This window comes from Cyanistes caeruleus, chromosome 1 (assembly GCF_971803275.1).
Source record: "Cyanistes caeruleus chromosome 1, bCyaCae1.hap1.1, whole genome shotgun sequence".
Lineage (NCBI taxonomy): Eukaryota > Metazoa > Chordata > Aves > Passeriformes > Paridae > Cyanistes > Cyanistes caeruleus.
This window is the reverse complement of record NC_141701.1, coordinates 59,005,241-59,029,101: the sequence shown is the minus strand read 5'-3', so window position 1 is coordinate 59,029,101 and position 23,861 is coordinate 59,005,241. Positions and strand designations below refer to the sequence as shown.

Genomic DNA, 23,861 nt, shown 5'->3' with positions numbered 1-23,861 from the left:
TTTCCCCTGGAAAACCTCAGAACCATGATGTACTTACCTATGTAGAAACACTAGTGCCTTTCCTGAAAAAGTTAAGAATTTCTTGAAACAGCAGTTACTGTCAAGCTTTTCCCATTAGAGCTATGTGTGAATGGAAACAACTGTAATTTCTTCATTGCTTGCTATTAAAATGAACTTGAATCATGTAACTCTTTTGAAAAGGAGACATTATGATGACAAAAAATATTGGTTAAGTCTAGCCAGGGCTTGATTTATTTGGTTTTAGTCCTGCGATAAGGAGAGGGTATGTGCTAATGAAGCAGTTCCCGTTTACAGGGAAATTCATCCAGTAACAAGTCATAGAGCCACTAATTCTTTTTCATTCCCATTTTGGGAATTTACGTAGTGTCTGGTCTCCTGGCGCTGCCCCTCAGCATGGCCCTGAATTCACCTGTAATGAAGGAAATCCCCAGTTGCACCAACCTACAGCATCTTCACCTTGAACTAAAAAAATCTCATACTCTTTCCAGGCTATCGATGGGAAACTTGCACAAATCAGCCAACAGATGTTGTATTCAGAACTGTGCAAATAAATGTGAGGGGAGAACTCCCCACACCTCTGATGCAGCAAAGACAGTAGAATGACATTGCTAATTTGAAATTTTAAAGAAGGATAATTTGACCAGTATGGTGCTAGACACAAATTAAAATATCTGATATGTGTCCATGCAGAGTTTCTATTTCTGACCTGTAACCTTGTTCAATCTCTGCTTTGTCATTCTGCTTTTAGGTCTGAATGAATTTTATTACAATCAAATAATCACAATCTTTTCAAAAAAATATAATGTAGGAATATGATTTTTAAAATGTGAATTGATTTTAAGGTAGTCACCTATGAAGCAGAGATGTCCATCTCTTGGAGGATAATAATTAAAGTCCTAAAGTTGGGCAACATTGAAATATACTGAAATGATAACATAAAAAATGAAAAAATACTATTTATAAACGTATTTATTTGGTGCTTATAAAGATGGAATATATGAGACTCTGAATGCATTTTAATTCTATGAGTGAAGTAAAACTCACAGAAGACATTAAACATTTTTTTTTTCATTCAGCAGCTGAAAAAGAAGTTTATTTGGTTTTCCCAAGCTCATAGGGGAAGAAACAGTAAAGCAAAGAATAGAAACAATCTACTTAGACTCTCATTCCTACATTCTTCATAGATGACCTGAATTAAGACTTATTTTAGTATAGTCATGACAAATGTAATGTGCAAAACTAATGAAATTTAAATTAAAAAAGGAGTGACTTAACTGTCCCCTGACCTTTCATGTCTCAATGAAGTCTCATTCTAATATAAAGTGATAATTGTCCAGTGTTGGTCCTGTCACTTCATTCCTGATGGGAATGAAAAGATGCAGCTAAACCTACTAATTTCTAAATTCTACAAAATTAGGGTAGATAAGGTACAATAAGTACTGGTAAGTAACCTACCAAGGTTACATACTTCTGCATTCTTCATTGAGCATACAAACTCTGATAATTACTGGAAGAAAATCAAATAGCAGATTTCTACATTTTCAGTGCATGTCTTGAGCTGATTAACACAGGACCTAATTTTCTCTAATCAGCCCAAGGTGGATAGAATGTGAAACAGATGACCTTACTGTTTAAGAACAGGTAATTCTGTTTATTTGTGGTGAATAATGACATTTTCCTACTGATGGGTATTCACTTTGTGCCTTAAATTGCATCAGGTCAATGCTGAGAGTAACTAGTGCAACAAGTTTGAATTCTCCTGTACTGCATATTAGGTAACTTTTCTGTCACTGTCAATTTAAACCAGACCCATATATGAAAAACAAACAACTTTTAATATCCCCAGCTGGAGAGAAAGTTTCCACTAGTAGAGCAGAAGAAAGCATGTGAGGGTCTGTAAAATATCCTCAAAAAGAGAATTTCAGAAAGGAGAAAATCTTTCCTATACTTAGAATTATTAAAAGTATACACCTGGAAAACAAAACATGTGAGTAAAGAGCTTAGCTGAACCAATGTAATAAAAATCGAATCACTTCAAGGTTGAAAATGTGTCTGAAAACAAATTAAGAACTGAGATCTGATTTGGCCAGTGTCTACATCAGTGATTCATTCTTTACTTCTGAAGTGCCTTAAACCAGCAAAAAATGGTGACTTCAGTATACGGGTCATTAACTAAAGTAAAATTTGAGTCAAGCATTTAAAATGTAGCTATCTGAGAATACTGGCCAATGCTCAAAACCAGAATCCTGAGCATCCCATAATGATACAAGAATATATAAAGCAAAAGCATTCAAGTCCTGAGAAAGAGCATCTCCTCTTTGCCATTTCACTTCCAAAGGCTGGAAGCCAGGGTGATAGAAGCATGCTTTTACATTAACACCCACTCCATCCCCAAAAACACACACACACACACACACACACACACACAGGTTTATGCCTGTTGTAACCCCTAAGTCTTAACCTCTGTTCCAGCAGTTTTTTGGATTCTGGCTGTTTGCAGTCTGCTGGGCTCTTTTGTTGGGAAGGAGTTAGGCGTGTTGGGATAATGACATCAAAGCCAGAATTAGAGAGGCAGCCCTGGTGAGACCTTCAAAGAAAGAAAACTACCCAGCTGTAAAGGATAGACATGGATCTGTGAGCCTTGATTCCAGGACCAGCAAGAGCTTAAGGTCTCTCGCTTAAAGGCACAGTCATAGAGTCACAGCCTCAAACTGGTAGAAATCAAGTAAGAGTCCACATTTTCTTGAGGAAAGAAAGTCACGTGTTTACTTTTCCTTAAGCAAAGCTGAGCAGTTTTAAGTGTAGGGAAGAGATTTACTTTCTCCCTGACGTATTTGCAAGAGGAAAAATGAAGTGACTTTTCTCCTTTCAGATAAATAGTGCAACGAATTCTTATTATCAAAGGCGATCTGTTCTTGTAACTCAGGGGGAAGATACCACATTATTATTTGTTTAACAGGAGAAACCACTTTCTGGTACTTGGAGACCAGCACTGCTAGCTGCTGCTCTCCACTGAGAGCTTCCAGTAATGTTTTTGCAAAACTCTTTTCTCAAGATTGAGCTGCAATTAGCATGGGCTTCAGTCAGTTCTGTGGAGATGTCACTCCACATAACGCTACAGGCTTCATGCTGCAACATGAAGATGTCACTTTAGATAGCACTGTGGGCTCGAAGTGGCAATCCAGATATGTCACTGCTCTGTTATGAACTGCTGCAGGAGAATCTGTCCTTTTTGATGGAGCTGGCCTCATACTTCACGAATACCCTCTTGATGTCCCTCTCAGTGGGCTTGACATCACTCTAACAGCATGACAAGTTAAAACATGTCCTTGAGAACTCATGTTAACGAATGCAACGATGACCGTGACTACACAGTGTGCCTAGGCAGGAGCAAAGTGTTTTCTCAATCACAGAAATACCTTACTCTAGTGAGAACTGACTCACAAGTTGTTACAGGGACACAACTTATCTCTGTCTGCTATGACAGCAAGCCCGTGGTCATCACTGTGTCAGATAGTGTGGCTTCTCAAGGTCATGTTCCACACTGCTGTAAATTCTGAAGGAAGATAAAGGACCACCAGGAATTTATTTTCTTTCTAGATTCCACTTTGGCTCAGTTAACCTTTAGCAGTGGTCTCTTCTTAAGTGGCTAAAACAATAAAGAACAATGCCACAAAGCTGAGAGTATGAATCATAAGTTTCAGGCCAGTCTAAATAGTTGAGTCTGTTTTTTCCTTCAATATTCTAAACAAAATAAATGTCTGTTGATAAAAATGCCTGTACAACTTGCTATATAAATTCTGATTTTCAAGTATTACAGCATTTTCTCTGGTTGGAATAAGATTTTTAATAAAAAAAAAAATTACCCAGCATGATATTTTCCCAGTTAAATGCCACGTGTGATCCCACAAGTACAAATGGCGTTTGGTAGTGTCCCCTTTTGTAATTGCTTTAAATTAAAAGGCAATTAGAAGCCCACTAATTTCAGACTAGACCCACTGGGTCAGGACTGAGATCACCAACAGAGCAGTCAGAAGGCATGCATTACACATGCCTCCCTCCACGTTTATATTGCAGGTAGGTCACTCATTCCTACCACTGTCAGAGGCAGCCTTTTAAGGCGGCCCAAGGACACGTGCAGCGTTCATTTATCCTTTGACAGGTGCCGGTACCGGGGACAAGTTTCCCTTCGCTCTTCTTGCTTCTCGTCGGCAATAAGAACCCTGGGCCTTCCCGGGGCGGTGAGCACCGCAAGCGCGGCGGCAGCGAGGCCTTGAGGCGCAGGAGGCTCGCTGGCACCGTGTGCACGGCACGGGGAGGGCTCCAGCTGCCCCACGGTGCTCTGCTCACCCCCTCACCCCACCTGGCTCCCTGCTACCGATACCTGCTTTCCATGCCGCTGATTGCGGACTTTGTTTAAGCGGAGGAGAGGGAATGGTAAGGAGATCGCTGAGCGCCGCTGATTGCCCGCGCTCGCTGAAGGGCGCTGGGGATGACCTGGCTCGCTCGGCCCGCTGCCTGGGGTAGGCCTGGCTCCCCGGCACCCCAGGCACGATGGCAAAACCTGGCTGTGACCTTTCTCCACGGAAAAGGCTCTTCTGGGCTTTTCCCAGAGTACACTTTTCCTTGGCACGGCTTCTTTTTTTTTTTTTTCTTTTTTTTTTTTTTTTTCTCTTTTTCAGAGAAGCTGTGAAAACTTTTCCTGAAATGATCCTCCTCTGCCTTCTGGCTGAAGAGTATGACTGATGCCTTTTCTTCCCCAGTGCAATAGTACATCTGTGGAGTAGAGAGACTAGGTAACCAGCTGTCATGTCAGGTTTCCTAAACATACTTGCATGTCATTTCTCACTTGTTCATCTGTATCAAAGCAGAGAGCCTCTGCTGCTAGCTCCGCTGCACATTAGGGCTAAAAAATAATTTCATTAAGGCTGAAAAAAGTGGTTTATTTAAGTCAAAATCAGTCTATTCCTGTATCTGTTATTTCTGCTTCTCTCTTCGACAGGCTGATCATAACACTTATCCTTCTCTCTTGCCTTGTTTTCTACATCAAAGATACTAACTACTGTGTTCTTTAATTTAACAGCTTCTGCAGCACAAGAGAGAATAGATTCATTTTATGAATAGTGAATCCTTGTATGATGTCATCTTCACATAATCTCTGTTTTGCTGCTCTGAAATAGATTTTATTTCAGTAAATGTGCAGACCACCAGTACAGTGACACCCTTCTGACTAAAGAAAGTGCTGATACAAGTACAGTAATTCTGTTTTAAAGCACAATACTGAAGTGTGGTCATTATTCTGTTCTTCTAGCTGTTTGATAGACAGCTCTTTGCTTCCTTATTTTTTCCAGAGAGAATGGTTTTACCTGAGATCTCTTCAACTGCCAACTCTAGGCATTACAGACAAAACAGAGGCTGCGACACCTATGAATTATTGCCATACTTAAGAATCAGGATGCACATTATAATATAGGCATAGTTAGAATAGAATTCCTGTTTGCTTGCCTTGAACCCAACTAGAAGCATACTGAAATAGCATAGCAAACAACACAGATACACACACATATATATATATGGAAATATTCAACACATATGTTTGCACAGAAGAACAATGTGCAGCAAGTACTGCATTTAAGTATATGAACAATGTGTCCACCCAAGAGTAAACAAAAACCTGTGTAGTTGCAGGCAGGTGGGAAGTGTGGGAAAACATATAATCAACAACTGAGGAAACAGAATTTGCAAGACAAAGAACAAAAGGACAAGATAAACACAAAGGACAGCAAACAGGCAGGATATCCTACTGAATGCACAATATCAGGATGACCAGCAAAGCCAAAACAAAGATAAACAGCACTGGGAGCAGGGGGAATGCCTTTCTGGGAGAGAGGCAAGCTGCATAAAGTAGCAGGCCTCCAGTGGAATTTTACCCATAAAAAGCTCTCCCAGAGCTGATCACCTCAACTGTCAACCATCAGTACTGCATCCACTGGTGCATCATCTCCTTGGCATTACATGCTCATAGCTAATTCAGGATATAGTGGACTAGTAGATTTGTGTGTGTAAAGCTATTTGGTGATAATTGGTAATGACTAACCATTGGCACATCTGTCATTAAAGAATGTCAATCTATGAAATTTTATTTTAAAGTTGGTTTATTAATCTTCTAAATACTCCCACCACAGCAATTTCTAATTTCCTGACTCAGGCAATAATTTTACCAAAAAAATTTAATCACATTGAACAGCGTGGCCATTTTGTATTTCACATCAGAAGAGGGCACAAAATGGGTGTCTCTCTCCTTTCTTATGACAGAGCTAGAGGCTGGTCACTGCGAGTATCTATGTGAAGCAGAATGTGTAGATATGAGCTCCCCATTGCTGACCAATAAAATACACTGCCTTGTGGAGTTACCTTGTTCTTATGGCTTTGAAACACTCAAGGGAAATATGCCACTGCTGCAGAGATGAGTGATGAAGCAGTTGGCTTCTGTTTATGTGAAGTTTTGATTTTTTTTTAATAACTTTTTTTTTACTCTTTGAAGGTATGTAGGAATGTGTGCAAAATAACTACAGACTATAACATATCTAGAAGCCTCTGAAGTATTTGTTTAAATTTTAAATGCTGCATCTGCATCTGCACTGCAGTTTCAGATATTAAACCCTGATGTATGTTTTGAATCTCTACAAATTACACTATTTCTTTTCCTTTCCTGCTGCTTCTCCTTTAATACTACTACTATCAGCAAGTTTTTTTATTGCTTACCAGGAGTAATACTGATTTCATCTGCAAGATTCGGGCTAGTCACAAGTTACCTCATCATTAAGAAAAGCATTTCCTACGTTCATTAACAGAAGAATAGTAGCAAGGGTTCATGTAACCTTGACTATCATTTTGCTTTCTCCTCTTTTTTGTTTTATACCATCCTTTTAAACTATTAGTCAAGATCCTCACCTGATATAAAGTGATGTCACCCCACTGAAATCTTGACTAACACAAGGCTTAGAAACCTTCTTCCTTCAGATATTCATGGACAAGTCTAGATTTGTAGCTAAATGATTGTCAGTGCTTAACATGAAAACATATGAGATCTAAATGAAAACAGTAAATGCGCAGATAACAGAAGCTGTGGGAGGTCAAGTGATTTTTTAATTTGAGTATCACTAGGAAGCAAAGGCAACTGTCTTTATCTTGCCAGGGAGTAAGATTCTGTTATCAGAAAATGTCTAGTTTTGACTATTGACCAGCAGTGTTTTCATGTCTTTTGATATGATATGTCAAGAGCATCTGGAATCTTGGGTTACTCTCCAAAGAAAATTTTTCTATTATTGCCACTGTTCTTCTTCCAGCAAAATTGAATTTAACTTAATTTTGTACTTAGTTTATCAATTAGACATGCTTGTGATATAATGTTCTTTATAATTACTAAAGCATGTGATTTTTCACAGAATCATAGAATTGTTCAGGTTGGAAAAGACCTTTAAGACTATTAAGTTCAACCATTAATCCAGCACTGCCATTTTCACCACTAAACCATGTCTCTGAGTTCCACATCTACACATCTTTTAAATACCTCCAGGGATGGTAACTCCTTTGTTTCCCTTGGCAGCTTGTTCCAGTGCCTGACAACATATTCAGCAAAGAAATTTTCCCTAATATCCAATCCAAACTTCCCCTGGTGCAACTTGAAGCCATTTCCTCTTGTCCTATCACTTATTAATTGGGATAAGAGACCAGCCCCTACCTGGATGCAATGTCCTTTCAGATACTCCAAGAGAGCAATAAAATCTCTCTTGAGCATCCTTTTCTCCAGACTAAACAACTCCTTCAGTCTTGCTCCAGACCCTTCATGAGCTCCATTGCCCTCCTCTGGATTCATTCTAGAACCTCAATATCCTTCTTGAACTGAGGGTCCAAATCTGAACACAGGATCTGAGGTGCAGCCTCAGCAGTGCCGAGTACAGGGGGACAATCCCTGCCCTGCTCCTGGCTGGCCACGCTGTTCCCCATACAGGCCAGGAAGCCATTGGCCTCCTTGGCCACCTGGGCACACACTGGCTCGTGTTCAGGCACTGTCAATCAGCACCCCCAGGTCCTTTTCCACCAGCAGCTCTCCAGCCACTCTGCCCCCAGCCTGCAGCTCTGCCTGGGCTTGTTGGGACCCAGGGGCAGGAGCCGGCACTCGGCCGTGTTGAACCTCACACCATTGGCCCCAACCCATTGATCCAGCCTGGCCAGATCCCTCTGCAGAGCCTTCCTGTCCTCCAGCAGATCAACACTCCCACCACCCTACTTGGTGTCATCTGTGAACTTACTGAGAGAGCTCCAAACTCTTCAAAGGTGAACATTCCATCACATTTCAGAGAAAGGGACAATTTTGGTTATATTTAAAGTAAGTCATTGGTATATTTCACACTACAATAAACCTGACTCCTCTGCACAATTTAAAACTATTTTGGAATTTAGTAATTTTCATCTTTTTGGTTAATATGATTTCATTTTGTTTACAAGTATGTTGCACTGTGTTTGCAGTGAATTCTTGGATTCTTGCAAGTCTCTCTCTGGTAGAACTCCTTTGATCTTAATTAGAATTTAAAATTCATTCCTCATGTCCAGATTCTCCCTTTACTGAGCTTATTTTTCAATAAAAAAAAGTTAGAAAAAGACACAAAAAATTCTGAGTTACAGTCTTCCATAGACAGTAATACATTATTGTATATTTTTAGATTATGCTTTATTGCCCTGATCAAAGAGATTTTAAAAGTGTAGGAATATAGTGTAGTCTTACCTTGCCAGCATAGAAATTAATAAATTACTATAAACCCAGGTACTCTTTACTATATTAAAGAAACTTCCAATTTCAGCTTGATGTACAAATTATTAAAGAATTATTTTAACGTGGTTTCAGGTTTTTCCATACTTGGATATTATTGCCCATTTTATGATAAGTTATTTTTTTCTTAAAGGCCTAATTCTTTTAACTAGATTCCCTGTAAACCTTGGTTTTAATTACAAATGTAATGCTTCTAAACCCCATAATGGTTAAAAAGCTTGATGACATGACACATAAAAGTTTGAATTCCACACAACAAGAAAAGTAACACAATATTGCTTTTAAAATAATTTTTAGACACTGTTTTTAAGTCAGTGTCTTGATTTATAAACATATATGTTTGCCAGTACTGAATCCCCAATCTGTCCTGGAGCAGCTCTGATAGTGTTTAGTTTTTAAAATCAGTTTTCCAATTTGACAAATATTTTTCTTCCATTCTGGTATGTGAAAGAGCCACACCCACAAAACATCTTACTAGATGGGCAAAATAGTGAAGCTGCATGCAATGCTGACAAAAATGGTGTAACAATTTATATAAAACAATATTTTTCTTTCTTATTTTTAATTTTTAATGCATATATAATTATAGGGTTTTGTTTAAATAAGGACAATGGATAAACATGTTTGACATGGATGTATCACCCTTTTTTGTTTAAGTTGGCTGTACCTGCCAAAGGCCTGTACAGGAACACAGCAAATTTTATAAAGTTGGACTCTAGACACTAGAGATAGAAGAATCTGTGGTGTTCAGTTGCCAGTGTAGTCCTTTGGAATATTGCAGAGAATAGTATTGGGAAAGTTTGCACCTGCTGGATTGAATTTGAGAGAGCATCACACTTGGAAAAAGTTAGCTTTTGACATTAAATTGTGGACTTGTGATTTAATGACAGAGAGGACTGATTTATTTTAATTTTTTCATAGTCCACTTTAAAGGATCAAAATCTACCCCTTGTATTTAGTAAGAGTTCATATTTTTTCCTGTATCACAAATGGATGATAAGATATAGTCACTTGGATTTACCTTCTGACTTCATGGATTAGCTGTCAGATGACTGTCACCTTCCTTTGCAAAGCTGTTGTGTACCTGTTTTGGTTTTGAGTTTTGTCAATACTGATAGTAGTTCCATGACAATAAGTTTTGAGCAGCAACTTTCATGTTCAATTTTTTTCCTAATAGGTGTAGCTTTGGAAACATGATTTGAGAACTGAGGGTGGCTGCTGGCAGAACACATTTCTGATTCCCTGCTGCATTTAGTCAATTTTACTAAAGACTTTTAACTTTCTTCATTAGAGGAGAACAATCTGCCTCACACATAAACTTTTTGCCACTAGATACAGATAACTTCCAGACTAGTAAAGGCTGGAGGTGAAGGTAAAAAACAGTGGAGTTCCTCTTATAACTTTTCTGTCTTATGTAGTTGTATTTTAAAGTATCTTCTGTCTTTTGGAAAGACCTACTGCTGGCATTTAATATAAAAGTCAATCTTTTGGAAATGAAACTTGAAATCTTGCTGTTTTGAATATAACTCAATTTAAATAATATATTAATAATGGATCTGAAAATTTTCTAGTTCCCAGCTAGAAAGACTTTGTTAGGATTTCCTGTTCCACACATATTTTAGATCTTTTGGGAAGTGTTAAAATACCCTTCATAATGAACTACTTGTCTCACAGTCTTTCATTCTTGTCTCTTTGACTTTGTGAGTATCTTTCCTCGCTGATTATTTAATGATTATTTGAATTGAAGGGACAAACTGTATTTAATTGTGCAATTTTGAGAGGACTTAAGTAAGTAAGTCAGGATTTGAGTAAGAAGACTCAGACCCTGATAGGAGGATTAAGAGGTCAGGGGAAGGGAGGTGACGAGACAAATATACATCTGTTTTTGCAGTGGGCCTCGTTTTGTTTTTCTCATCAGCACGCTGCCATCACCACCATACTACTGATTCAGCTCTCAGAAAGTTTGATTTTCTGCTGAATAAGGTCCAGACACTTTGGATTGTATTGGTTAGATTTTTCATTTCCTTGCTTGGACAAAGATATACAATGTTTAGGGATTAAGTTTTTCCGATTTCAATTGCAACCTATATACTTCATTGCCTAAGTGCTACTTTAGCATCAATTGCAAGAATATAAATAAAAAGCACCACTCTCTATTTGTTCATCTAAGACCTTGAAAAGCAGTAAATCAAAATCCTTTCCTGGTCTACCTTCAGTTCTCATGACAGGACCAATACATTTGGACTGCTGCAACTTATTTAGATGATGTTTGTCAAGATGGTGGCTTTAAAACACATAGCAGCTTTTTTACAGCAAATCTGATTACTATTTTATGTGTCTAACCCCATGGCAAAGAGGATCCTAAACATTTCTCCTTTCCAAGCAAGTTTACTCCACAATTCAGGGACAGTGTCTCTGTTCCTGGAAACAACTTAGATGTGCAGAAAAAGAGAGATTTTGTCTTTGCTAGCCTTTCCCCAACATAGTGAACTCCAGTTTCTACGTGGTCTTGAGGTGTTAGGGATAGAGAGAGAGAGCAGGACATTCAGAATAACATTTCCCATCCCTGGAAATTAAGCAGCATGCACTATTTCCTCGCAGAGGAAAATAATCTAATCAACACTGTAGATTGACAGCTGTGATTAACTTGTTTTGCCTAAAAGCCGAAATTTGCCACTCATTGTAGGCTGAGTAGAATGGAAGTAGCTGTCCCAGGTGAGGACCCAAGGACTTTAGAAAACAGGAAATGGGGCTTTTGGTACCCATACACATCTTTTTGGTGGAAGCCATGGTAAAAAAAATAGAATTTGGATTGTGTCAAGCACAAAGCAGGGCTTCCTTAATGCACCAGGTAGAAAGCTCAGGCTACATTATTGCATCTAAGACTGAAATGGTGATAGCGCTTTGATTCTTGGAAGTATTTTATTCTCATTCTGGCTTTTTCTGCTAGTTCCCCTGCTTTTTTTTTTTTTTTTTTTAAGGCATGACTTTGATTGCAAGTTAGATCTTTGAAAATATGTCCATGAATTTCATCTCTTAGACATGTAATTAATCTTCATATAGCTTTGGTAGTAATGCAAACACACCTGTAGGATGTTTTCCATTGAAAACACAAGGAGAGAGCCTGTAATAAATCTGAGAGTGATAGCTTTATTGTGACTGACAGAGCTGCTGGAGGCCTCTTCTTTATGAGTATAATTTGGGAGTATATAAAGGAGAGATTGATTTCCACAAACCACTCTCTTTTCCTTAGTATTTATTCTTAGTCTGTATAACCCACTCTAATTTTTATTTTACTAAAAGACCTAACACATGTGACTCGATTAAAACAATGCATATTGCATTTCTATGAGTCAGCACAGGCCAATGCAAACACAATTTAATTTTGTACTTTGTGAGGCCCATGACCAAGTGCTGTGCATGATTTATCAGGGAGCTGCAGCTCTCTTCCTTGTCAAGACTTGTTCTTCTGGATCCTTTGGAAACAACAGTTTAACCTTTTGAACAGAGCCAGTACCTTCTAGCAGGGGAAGATGAAGTGCTTTGAGAAAGAAGCTATGGGAGTAATGAGATGTGACTGTGAGATGAGTCTTGCTTGACAAGGTACAACAAGCCTCACATCTCATGCTAAGAAGTGGATGTCACTTTGATCTGCATGAAGCTTAGTGCTCTGTGGATTTGAGCCACATTGAGTCAAATCTTCCTGTTACAGGAAAAAGTTCTCCCAATGACCACAGGGCCACCCAGGAAGTGCAAAGGCAAGGAGCTGACTCCTTGACTAACCCTCACAGCATTCACTTGGTACATAACAATAATACTTTTACTGATAGGGAAATTAAAAACTAATGTTTTAAATAACTTGATTAATATGTCCTTGCCTTAAGTTTTGCCTCTTGTGCCACACTGCCCCTAGGACACTTCTATTTTACAAATCACATCTCCTTGGAAATATACAATTAACAGTTTTCTTAAATACCTTCTGTTATGAACTGTGATGATTCTTTCTTACTTATTCTGTAGGACGACTGGGCAGTAATTCTGTGTGGGACAGAGGAAGCGAGTGTTGATGGGAATTCACCAAATACAGCAAATGAAAAATTTATGGAAATGAGAGGCCCTATAGAACAAAGAGCATCTTTCTACTTGCTTGTGCTGCTTTATTCTTGCCCAAATCCACAATAGGACGTTTTCTCTGCTGCTTCTTTTATTTATAATCAAAGCAAAATGAGGAGAGCACAGCTTGACCACAGCTGAGATATGTCTTCATTTGAGGTCATCACATTTCAGTGCTGTGTCAAAAAATGTGTTAGAGACAGAAAGAGATTCAGTCTAGCTGAAGCAAAGACATTGCACTGCCAATAATTGTCTTCTGTAATAGTTAGTCACATTGAAAGTATTAATTAAAGAAGGAGTTGGGTGTTTTTTTAAAGTGTGATGTAATTCGTTGCCAGCTGGCTGACCAAGAGCCTGGGGTAGGTTATATTTGTCTCTCTCAGAATAGGAAGAACAGATCTTTTATTTTCCTTTGTTAAAACCCTGTATGCTTGGCTGTACTAGACCAGGCAGATTGCTTGAAGTGACTGGCTGCCAATGTAATTTGTGTTGGTAAATAAATATAAAATGTTGGGATCTTTCAAAGATGGGATCAGGAGGCAATGACTGATGCCAAGCAGAGTGCACTCATTTCCTGAGAAACAAAACTGCTCCATCAGCTCACCTTAAGCTTGATTTGCACAAACTCCATTTGTTCTGTCTCTTCATAAGAAAAGCTGTTAAACTGAAAAATCTCCTACGTCTATTGTGTAATGTCAGGCTCACCTGGCTCCCTCATGCAGCCAGAATAAAGGCCTATCCTTTGCCCTGTCCCATAAGGCTTGCTTTTTATCTTCCTGTCAACCAGCTTACTGATGCCAGTTAGTGTGTGCTAGCTTTGGCTGGGGGAGAGTTAATTTTCTTCACAGTAGCTACTGTATACTCCATACAAAATATAGGGTATATTTTGGATTTCTGCTGGAAACAGTATTGGTGATCACAGGGATGTTTCATTACTGCTGACCAGAGCTAGGAGAGTGTTAAGACATTTTTTGCTCCTCATGCCATCTCACTTGTGAGTGGGCTGGGGGTGCACAAGGTGTTGGGAAGGGACACAGCCAAGACATCTGAACAAAACTGACTCAAGGGATACACCATGCCGTATGACATCATGTTCAGTATATGAAGATGGAGGAAGAAGGAGGAAGTGGGGATACTTGAATAGATGGCATTTGCCTTCCCAAGTCACTGTGACATGTTATGGAGTTCAGCTTTCCTGGGGATGGTAGAACATCTGCCTGCCCATGGGAAGTGGTAAATGAATTTTTTTGTTTGCTTTGCTTGTTTTGTTGGCTTTTGCTTCACCTATTAAACTGTCTTTATCTCAACCCATGAGCTTTCTCAGTTTTTCCTACCTGGTTCTTTCACTCATCACACTGAGTGGTTGTGTGGTGCTGAGCTGACAGCTGCGGTTAGACCATGACAGCACAGTGGAAGGAGGTGGAGCAAGGACATAGCTGATATAGGCATGCTAAAGTAAAATAGTGAGACACAGATGATAGATATGGACTTGTGAAAAAAAAAAGCTGAGATTCTGGTGCAAAAATTTCAAATCTGTACAGTTCTTCCAGAGGAGGGATAACTGCAGAAGGCAGCATCTCCCAGGTCTGAGGAAGGCTGCACTACTTCGGAAATGGGTATCACCTGAAAAAAAAGAGGTATAGATAAACCTGCTGTTTCCTCATCCCTGCAAAAGACTAGGAAAAGGTGTAGTAAAATCTTGCCCATGGTTGGTAGTAATGAGATAGTTCCTTATTGCATTGTACTTCACTAGGAAACTCAAACTGGCTTTTCCTGCATCAGGGGGATGATTTAAGGTAAATTGAGAGTTGCTGTTAAGATAGACATGCAAACACAGAAAAACCCACTTATTTTGTGGAACAATTCAGAAAGGGAAAAATCCTTTGTAGAAAGGAATAAACTCCACTAAAAGCAAACCACTATGCAGTTCAATAAAAGGTTGCCCTCTCCAGTCAAACAGATACAATTTGCCACAGTGTATAAAGAGGATCTTTTTCAATTTAGCTATTTCCATTAATGTATGAACCACTGATCAATATTAGACATCGCTTAGCTTTTCAGGTCATGAGAAACAGCTCACTGGCAAGCATGGTATTTCTAGGAGACCAAGTTGGAGGGGTAAATATATGGCCATGTAAAATAATTGAATACTTTCCATGGAAGTTGAGGACCAAATTAATAATTCTCCCTCACTGTGTCAAAGGTATAGAGATTCAGGAGTATTCCAAAGGCTGTGAATTTCTGGGCAGCCATATCAGCATGGTTCTTGAATACATCCAGAGCCCTCTGGAGAAGGAAACAGACCTTGGATTGAGCTTCAGGTGCCCTTGTAGACTTGCAGGGCCTAGCAAATTTCACATGTAAGGAGGATCTGGGTGACTAGACTACAGAAACACAGTTAGGAAACTACATGACAAAATCATAATGTGTAATTTCTGATTGCTTTTTGTTAGAGCAGCTGTCTGAGGCCTCAACTATCAACACATCTCCATCATATCCAGCACTGAACATATTTGTAATTGGACACTGTTCTTGTTCTGCAGTCTATAGCAATAAAAGCAAGTAATATATTAGCTGTTATACAGATGGAGGACTGGGAGATTAAATATCTTGTCCAGGGTCAAAAAGGAAATGTGTGACAGGTCTGGGACTTGTGAACCTGGAAATGTCGAGTTGAAGGCCTCAGCTGTGGGCTGTATATTTACCCCTGAGTGTTAGCTGACTGCACATTTAACAAAACACTCCAAAGGACACCAATATGTTATTGCTCCTATTGGAAAATGACTGGACAACCATGCTGCTTCTGACAAGTGGCCAAATCTTGCCTGGGCAAACTACTCAGTTTTGATAAATTGTGTGAAGTAATTTGAAAAATAAATTGTTTAGTCTTCTGAATATGCTTACATAGATTCTTCACAGAACAAACTATGTCTCCTTCTTGTAAATATTAATAAATTATGTTTTTTACATTTCACTTAGGAGCAATCAAACAGGCAAGAAACAACCATGACTGCAAAGCCTGAGCTACTAACTCAATTCAATGCCATCAGAAGAGTTTTTGTCACTACTGAGTTCAGGCATTTAAAAAAAAACTGAATACGTATAGCAGGGGTTTTGCCTTATTTGAAACTACAGAGCTTCTCTTTTAGCTTAGTAAAAGAAGAAATGCTTTGGGAATCAATGACCCAGGTTGTGGCTCCATTAGTAGTTTCGCCCAATTTTAATTAGCTGATGATGTGTGCGCTATCGTTTGCTAATAAAGGGTGTAATGATTTTAGATGGATGTAGCTATAAAGCCCCCAAATTTTACATGTGCACTGTCCAACATTAAGGCTTCTGGTCTTTTCTGGGTCATCTCCACTTCTAGTGGGAACCCTGAAAGGGTGTTCAGGTTTGAATGCAGCAGAGATGCTGAGCGAGGAGCTTTTCTGACTGGTGCTGTGCTGCAGGCATTTGACAGCAGGATACCCAAACTCTCCCTGTAATTAACTGTGTACTGAGGGTCCATTAGAAAGGCATGTGATGACCATAGGCCACAGATTTTTGGCTTTACCATGACCCTGGAAATATCAGGTTAGCCATGAAGTAATTTCAATTTACACCATGTGACTAAAATTGAGGCAAACCATTTAATACTCTGAGTAGTGGGGTAGGAGGTCAGAGAAGATAGCATAGATGATGCTTTTTCAGGGTGTGATTAATTCTTTTCTGTGTAGGAAAGAAAAAAAATAAATATTAATCAGAACACTTGAAATTACTAAATTCTTATTAATCGTTTCATAGTTGCTTTCTTCAGTAGTGCAGTTGTCTCTTTTTTTGTGCAACAAATGAGGGAGTCTATAATTTGATATTGAGTTGATATTGATTGTGATTTGCATCTTATTTAAGTTATTTTGCTGTTTAACAGAGATACAATACAGAAATTCCTGTAGGAAAAAGGAAACCCAAAACCCTCCAGAAAGACAAATTGAGGCAAATTTGACATGTATGAGTTAAAAACTATGGGTCCTCCACTAAATCTGTTTTTTGAAAATAAAGAAAGTGCATATATGTCTATGTGTGAATTAAGAAGGTCCTATTTATTTTTTTAGCAACAACACAGAAATACAGAACAACTCAGGTTAGAGGGAAGCTCATAAGATTGTCTGGTCCAAACTTTCATGGGAGAGAGAATCGAGGAGATCATCTAGTACCCTGTCCAATTGCGTCTTGAAAACTTCCAGTCATAGGAACTCTACCGTATCCCTGGGTAAAAGTGCTTTATCAAAAATGCAATCAAATGCACTTTAAAATCTCTGTTTACCAGTAACACATCTGAACAAAAAGGGAATAAAAGTGAAATGCCTAGTGAGATAGTCTGGATCTGATTGAGCATAATGACCCCCACACTAAGGAACAGAGAAGATTTAGTATAATATATTATCAGTGCCAGAGGACCTTGCCTTCCTCAAGGTGTCTTCTTGTTTTCTCTCTCTACTTTCAAGTTTCAATTTGTGCTTACTTAAGAGGATTTTCTGTCTCTCAGAAAGGCAAAGTGGCCTACTTGTTCCCCTATAATCAGGTTGCACACAGAACTTAACTAGGTGGTTTACCAAGTCCTGTGGGATTGCTCCTCATAAAAGAAAACCAAATTCAGAGTTAATGCTGTTGGGACTGGCGGCTCTAAACAGCTCATTGTCAGACTGATCTGCTCCTAAAATCCCCAAATGGGTGTGGGAAGACCCTTTGAGTGTTTAATGATAATGTGGTTTTCCTCTTTCATTAACTTTTGTGTACAAACAGCTATCATGCTCGCTGGATACTAAGCACTTTACTGCCCATCTACACCCGTGTCAATGCTACTTAAGGCTAATCACATACTAACTACATCTCCCAGTGACAAAGCTGCATCCCCACTCCGTCTGTATTGATCTCCCATCAGTCATTTGTAAGTGACCGTGCTAGACATGGGCCTTGGGCATTTTTCCAATACAAAAGCCACTTAACATTAAAATTGCAGGATCTCTTTTGGCCGTTTTACAAGTCTTTATCAAAAGTGTATAAAAACCTACCTTTAATCATAACTGCTCTATGAATTTTTTTCACCTTTGACCATTGACCCCTTTAAGATAAAGAGAGCATTTGTGCACCAGACCGCCCTTCTTGAAGTTTATTCATTGCCTGAAAGGGCCACTGGAGGCAGCAGCAAAAAATGCTGGAAAGGAAATCCTTTTGCAGCAGTGTTTGTTTCGTTTTAACAATAGCAACACTAAAAGGGGTCATTATTTAAGAGGGTTATTATTTCAGTCATTTGGGTCATGTGCCCATCACTTTACCTCATTCAGATGAGCAGGCAAGGCAGTAGGACTGCCTTTCTGTTCCCAGTCCTTTGCCATGTACCCTTGTACTTCTTGGCATGGAGACTGTGTTTGTTTTGCATGTCTATGTGAAAAGCCAAACTAGTACAAATTCTTTTACTCTATCACTGCCACATATGAACACTGAATATATAATTTCAGACACTCTGTAGTTGTTGGATCTTGTTCAGGAGGTTAGATGAGAATTTTAATTGCATAATTCTGCCATCCTCTCTTTTCTGCACTGTTTCAAGTTTGCCCTAATTTGAGGATACATCTATAGCTTCAGAACAAGCTTAACAATTGCCTTTTTTTAAAGTTCAGTGCTTGTCCATCCAACTAAATCTGCTTGTAACATAGTTTGGCCGTGCTCAAGTAGCAACTATTTTAACAATTGTTCTGGTCGTGTGCAAGGCTGTTCACACTGGCCTGTGGAAATTATAAAAAATATTTGTGGTGGAAATCTACGCTGTTTGCATACAGCCCTGTAAGGTGTCCTCCGTGCTAGAGCAACAACTTGCTTTATTTGTTGGACTTTGAAATTTTAAACATTTCACAGACAAGTCTGACTTTATTCCCATAAGAGGATTCATCAGTGCATTTGAAGGGCCATATGTTGAGTTGACACTATCAACTATAGGCAATATGCCAACGAAGTACTCAGGCAGGCAGCTCTTCCTGAGCTCCATGCTATCTTTTTTTTGACTATCTATTTTGATTTGTGTCTCATAAAATGCATCAATTACATGTATAAGGAGAATTTCTCCACAGGATGTTAATGGAGTAGTGTACAGTAAAAGGTCAAAAGCACTGTGACTGATCCTCTCAGAATAACATCCAGGAAAAGCTTTCCTAAAAAAGACAAAGTATTTATAGTAACGATAGCAAAATACAAATGTCACTTTGGAGTCTATTTGTCTAAATAAATGGCTCTCAGCATTTTTCACTCAGTGTGTTACTTCTTAGAACTAAGACCAACCTGTCTGCTCCAAATTTCACAGATTTTTTACACGTGGCATGTTTGGCTATATGAAAACAGGTCTGAAGGATGCTGGATGGTATAAAGGAAGCAAGATTAAAATGAACTCACCTAACGTGATGTGTTAGCCCCTTGTTGCATCGTTTTGCATCTGGCAGTATTACTGCTATATAGTGGAAATGCTGTGTTAGTAAATTCAATCATGCCAGTGACCAAAGAAAAAGTGAGGTGTTCTCAGCACCCCTGCCAAACACCAAATTTGGTAGAAATCTGTGTGTGACTTGAATCAGTGTTTCTGTTCCCTTGGCACTCTCAGAGATACCTGTGCTGAAAAATGATTATGGTTGTAATCACATTGTAGATGGCTCACCAGGTGACGAACGATGGGGCATTAAGAGCCTCGGATCACACCCCCTGAGGTGTTGGACTGAAGTGTGCCAGTTGGAGCTGAATCTTGTGCCTAACTTAGCTTTTTGGATGATAACTTTGAATTTTCACGATAGACAACAAGAAAATATTTTTTTAAGCCATTGCAGTTGCAATACATATATAGTACTAATCCCACTTACAAAGGATTATATTTCTTCCAGACTTTAATTAAGCACATAATCCATTTCCCACTAAATATATATATATATATATATATATTATTAACAGTATTTCTTAAGCTTTTTTTTTTATAAACTAGAGAAGGTAAGTAACCTAAGTGACTCTTTCCTGGGTCATGAGCTAATTAACGGGTTACACAGCAAGCCCAGCCATCATCTTTGTGATCTGTCTGTGGGAAATCTAAAAAATTTCAGCTAAAAGTCAGGATAAAAGACAAGACTCCATCTTGCAGAGACTTGCTCTAAACAGAATTCATCAGGTTGGATGGATTTTGAGGTTCCCCTCAGAACTTATATTTGTTCCAGAAGAGAGGAAAAACAGGCTCCTGGGATATTGGAATCAGAACTCAAAAGCATTTGTAAAGAAGCACAGAAAGACTGCAGTTTTCTTATTAGAAACGGTGCAGAAAAAGCAACTTATACTAAAGCTGTAATGGAGAATTTCCAGAAGATACAAATTCCAAGAGATGATAAATGCAGAGATATAAGCAACATCCATAGAGAGGAATCAGAATATAAAATGTTACAAGAAAAAATGTGAAACTTTTGATAAAAAAGAAATGGGAGAAATTGAGACAGGGATACAGAAAAGAAGAATTTCCTCATTAAATTGAGATACATATTTTTTAAACTTTCTTTATTTGTTGCACATTCAGAGGGGCAGATGCTGTTGGCTGATGCCAAACCAGAGTAAATTCTTTAAGATCTGTCAGCATCTGCTGCAGCAGAGAAAGCTTTTCTCAACAAAGAAAATGACTGTCAGGGAGGTTGATTATGGGAATGGAGCCTACTTGGGTATGGCTAAGAGTCTGGACTGCTGGTGAGTCTTCCTCCACCTGGGAAACTCTAACCATACCTGTTACGTTATCCCAGCCTTCACTGAAATGAACAGATATACATCTGAGTGTGTACCTTGCCTCAATATTTGACTCCTTTGGAGAACAAAAACAAATACCATTTATTGCAACTAAACTTCAAAAGTTATTGCACAATCAATGTATTATGTGGAATCTTAATAGGCAACTTACAACATTTATGAAATAATTATATGTTTTTTAGATTTTCCCATTTTAGATTGCTCCTTTCAAACATAAATAATTCCTTGCCTTCTTTTTTCCATGGGCTTATTTTAAACATAAACTTTGGATTGCAGTTGTTGCATCCATAGAATCTTAATGCCTAACCTCAAAAATCTGAATGCTAAATAAAGTCTTTCCCTCCAGAACTCTAACTATATCCATTTCTCTGTTTTATTTCTGTTTGGTTTTTTTTCATTCTTCAACAAAAGAATCAGTAAATCCTCATTACCCAGAATCAGTTGAGGCTTGTCTATATAAAGAATATATTGTGGTTTTTTGTGAGTCTGTGTGTGTGTGTAGAACTGCATTGCATTAGCATTCCTGAATGCAGGCTTTTTAATGTACTAATCTTAGGAAGGTAAAATCAACATTCAAATGGTAATTATTTAGGAAGTAAATTGATCAATTTGTCCTAAGCTCCATGAAGATGAACTGAGGTCAATCCACTTTGCCTATTAAGATTTTGAAGATATCTGGTTGGATTACTTTCACTGTAAGCGCCTCTTTTCCACTGAGGTTTAAGGAAACAGAAAAAAAAAAAAAAAAAAAAAAAAAAAGAAGAAAATAAAGGCAAATGGAGCTTTAATGTTAAACCTTAGGAACAACAAACTTTTCATGTAAGCACAATTCTTCTGGTCCCAGCAAGATGTCCATGTAAATAACCTGTGCGTTATTAGCTTTTAGTACTATAGCTGTCCCTGTGGTGAAAGTCAAATGGTTGCCAACTAAACAGAGTTGAGCTGGTTGGTTCTGTGGCCCTATATATATATATTCTGAGTTATTTTTAAGGCTTGGAATGTGTGGATGAGAAACTACAATCTATATGGAGGAGAGACTGAAAGAACTTTGAGGCAAGCTCTTCAAACAACTCCGTAATTTCAAAACTGAGCATGGTGAATTTTTAAACTCAAAGAAAACATTACCAAATTGTTATTGCTAAAATTATAGTCTATGAGTCTTAGAATTATTACGTAAAATGTTAGGGTAGAAGCACACATTTCCTGGTGGCAAATCATTAGACCACATGAATTCAAATTCCATAAAATCAAAACTTTTCTTCCAAGAAGAGTAAATTTTGTAGAAAAACAGATAGATAGGCATAATGTGTCTCACTAGTGACTCTTTCTAGCTCCTCAGCTTGAAATATCTTCAGTTCAGGAATGGTCCTGTGCAGGTCAACGAGTTGGACTCAATGATCCTTGTGGGTCTCTCCAACTCAGCATTTTCTGTGATTTTTTTCTGTCTCACCCCTTTTCTAGAGGCACTTTCCAGATGGTAAAGATTCCTTAGGTCTTAAATATTTACTTTGAGAGTATAATGAAAGTATGGTAATTTACTACAGATTTCTCTAATGATTCTCTGACATAAAGCATTTCATAAATAAGAAAATGAGTAAGATCAGTAACTCATTTCATATAATGTTTTTCAGCTCATCATTGTCCTCTTGGTTTGAACTGGTGGCTTGAAGATTAATTTCTTGGGGTTCCCAAATTATCCACCTTGGACGTGATTTCAATTTCAAGGTTGTGGAAGCCAAAGAAGACTGGTGGACACTGCAGAATTTTTCAAGACAGGGTAAGTTTCACCATTTAGGAAACCAGTTATCTATGTGGTCACTGAAACACAGAATCACAGAATAAGGTACATTGGAAGGCACCAACAAGGATCATCAAGCCCAGCTTCAGGCTCTGTACAGGACAGCCCCGAGAGTCACACCATGTGCCTGAGATCAATGTCCAAATGATCTTTGAACTCTGGAAGGCTTGTGCTGTGACCTGGGAAGCCTGTTCCGGTGCCCAAACACCCTCTGGGTGAAAAATCTTTTACTAATATCAAACCTAAACCTCCCCTGACACAACTTCAGGCCATTCCCTCTGGTCCTGTCACTGTCACAGGGAAGAGATCAGTGCCTGCCCCTCCTCTTCCCCTCATGAGGAAGCTGTAACTGCAGTGAGGTCTCCCTTCAGTCTGCTCTTCTCCAGGCTGAACACACCAATTGACCTCAGCTGCTCCTCATATGGCTTCCCCTTATGACCCTTCACCATCTTCACTGTCGTCCTTTGGACACTCCCTAGTAATTTAATATCTATTTTATCTTGTGTCACATAGAGCTGCCCCCAGCACTGGAGGTGAGGCTGCCCCAGCTCAGAGCAGAGCAGGACAATCCCCTCCCTTGCCCAGCTGGCCATGCTGTGCCTGATGCCCCCCAGGACAGGGTTGGCCCTCCTGGCTGCCAGGGCACTGATGACTCAGATTCAACTTGCCATCAACCAGGTCCCTTTCCACAGCACTGCTTTCCAGCATCTCATTCCACAGTCTGTGCATACATCCAGGGTTGCTGTATCCCAGGTGCAGAATTCTTCAGTTGCTCTTTTTGAAATTCATATTGTTGGTGATTGCCCAGGCCTCTTATTTATTGAGGAGTCTTGCAGGATCTCCCTGCCTTCTGGGGAGTCAACAGCTCCTCACAGTTATGTATTGTCTGTAAACTTTCTTAGTATTCCTTTTAGTCCTGAACCTGTATTGTAGTGCAGAAGCAGATGGACTCAGAACCCTGCAGGGTATTTAGTCAAAGCACTATTAGTCAAGGATCTGTTACAGATGAGGGCTGGAAGCAGTCACTGCACATAGCAGAAGGAAGGTTCCTCCTCCTTCTCAGAATTTGATAAGTGGGACTGGTACCTTCTACAACAGGTCTGAGGCTCCAGAACTAGAAGACGAGACAACAGACAATGTAGGAGAAGGTCCTTCGGAGACAGTGGGGCCTCCTAAAACAATACCACCTGTACCCTGTATCAAGACCTCCTCTGTTAACAGGAAAAGAAGGATAGTTGTAATAGGAGACTTCCTTCTAAGGGGAGCAGAGGTCCTGATATGCAGGCTGGACCCAGC

General features: G+C 39.0%; 1 protein-coding gene across 8 annotated transcripts in view; it reads left to right on the top strand.

Moving 5' to 3' along the window:
* Positions 1–4,007: 4,007 nt before the first annotated feature.
* Positions 4,008–23,861, top strand: part of LOC111925258 (uncharacterized) — an 87,571-nt gene continuing 67,717 nt past the window's right edge. For 3 of the 8 annotated variants that reach the window (XR_015288442.1, XR_015288443.1, XR_015288441.1), the window contains exons 1-3: positions 4,028–4,098; positions 4,184–4,458; positions 22,399–22,544. The gene's annotated coding sequence lies outside the window, so the exon portion shown is untranslated. Of the gene's footprint in view, positions 4,099–4,118; positions 4,459–4,703; positions 4,818–22,398; positions 22,545–23,861 lie in introns of those variants that run through there. The other 5 variants (XR_002862144.2, XM_086894415.1, XR_002862145.2 and 2 more) reach the window with 3 other exon arrangements.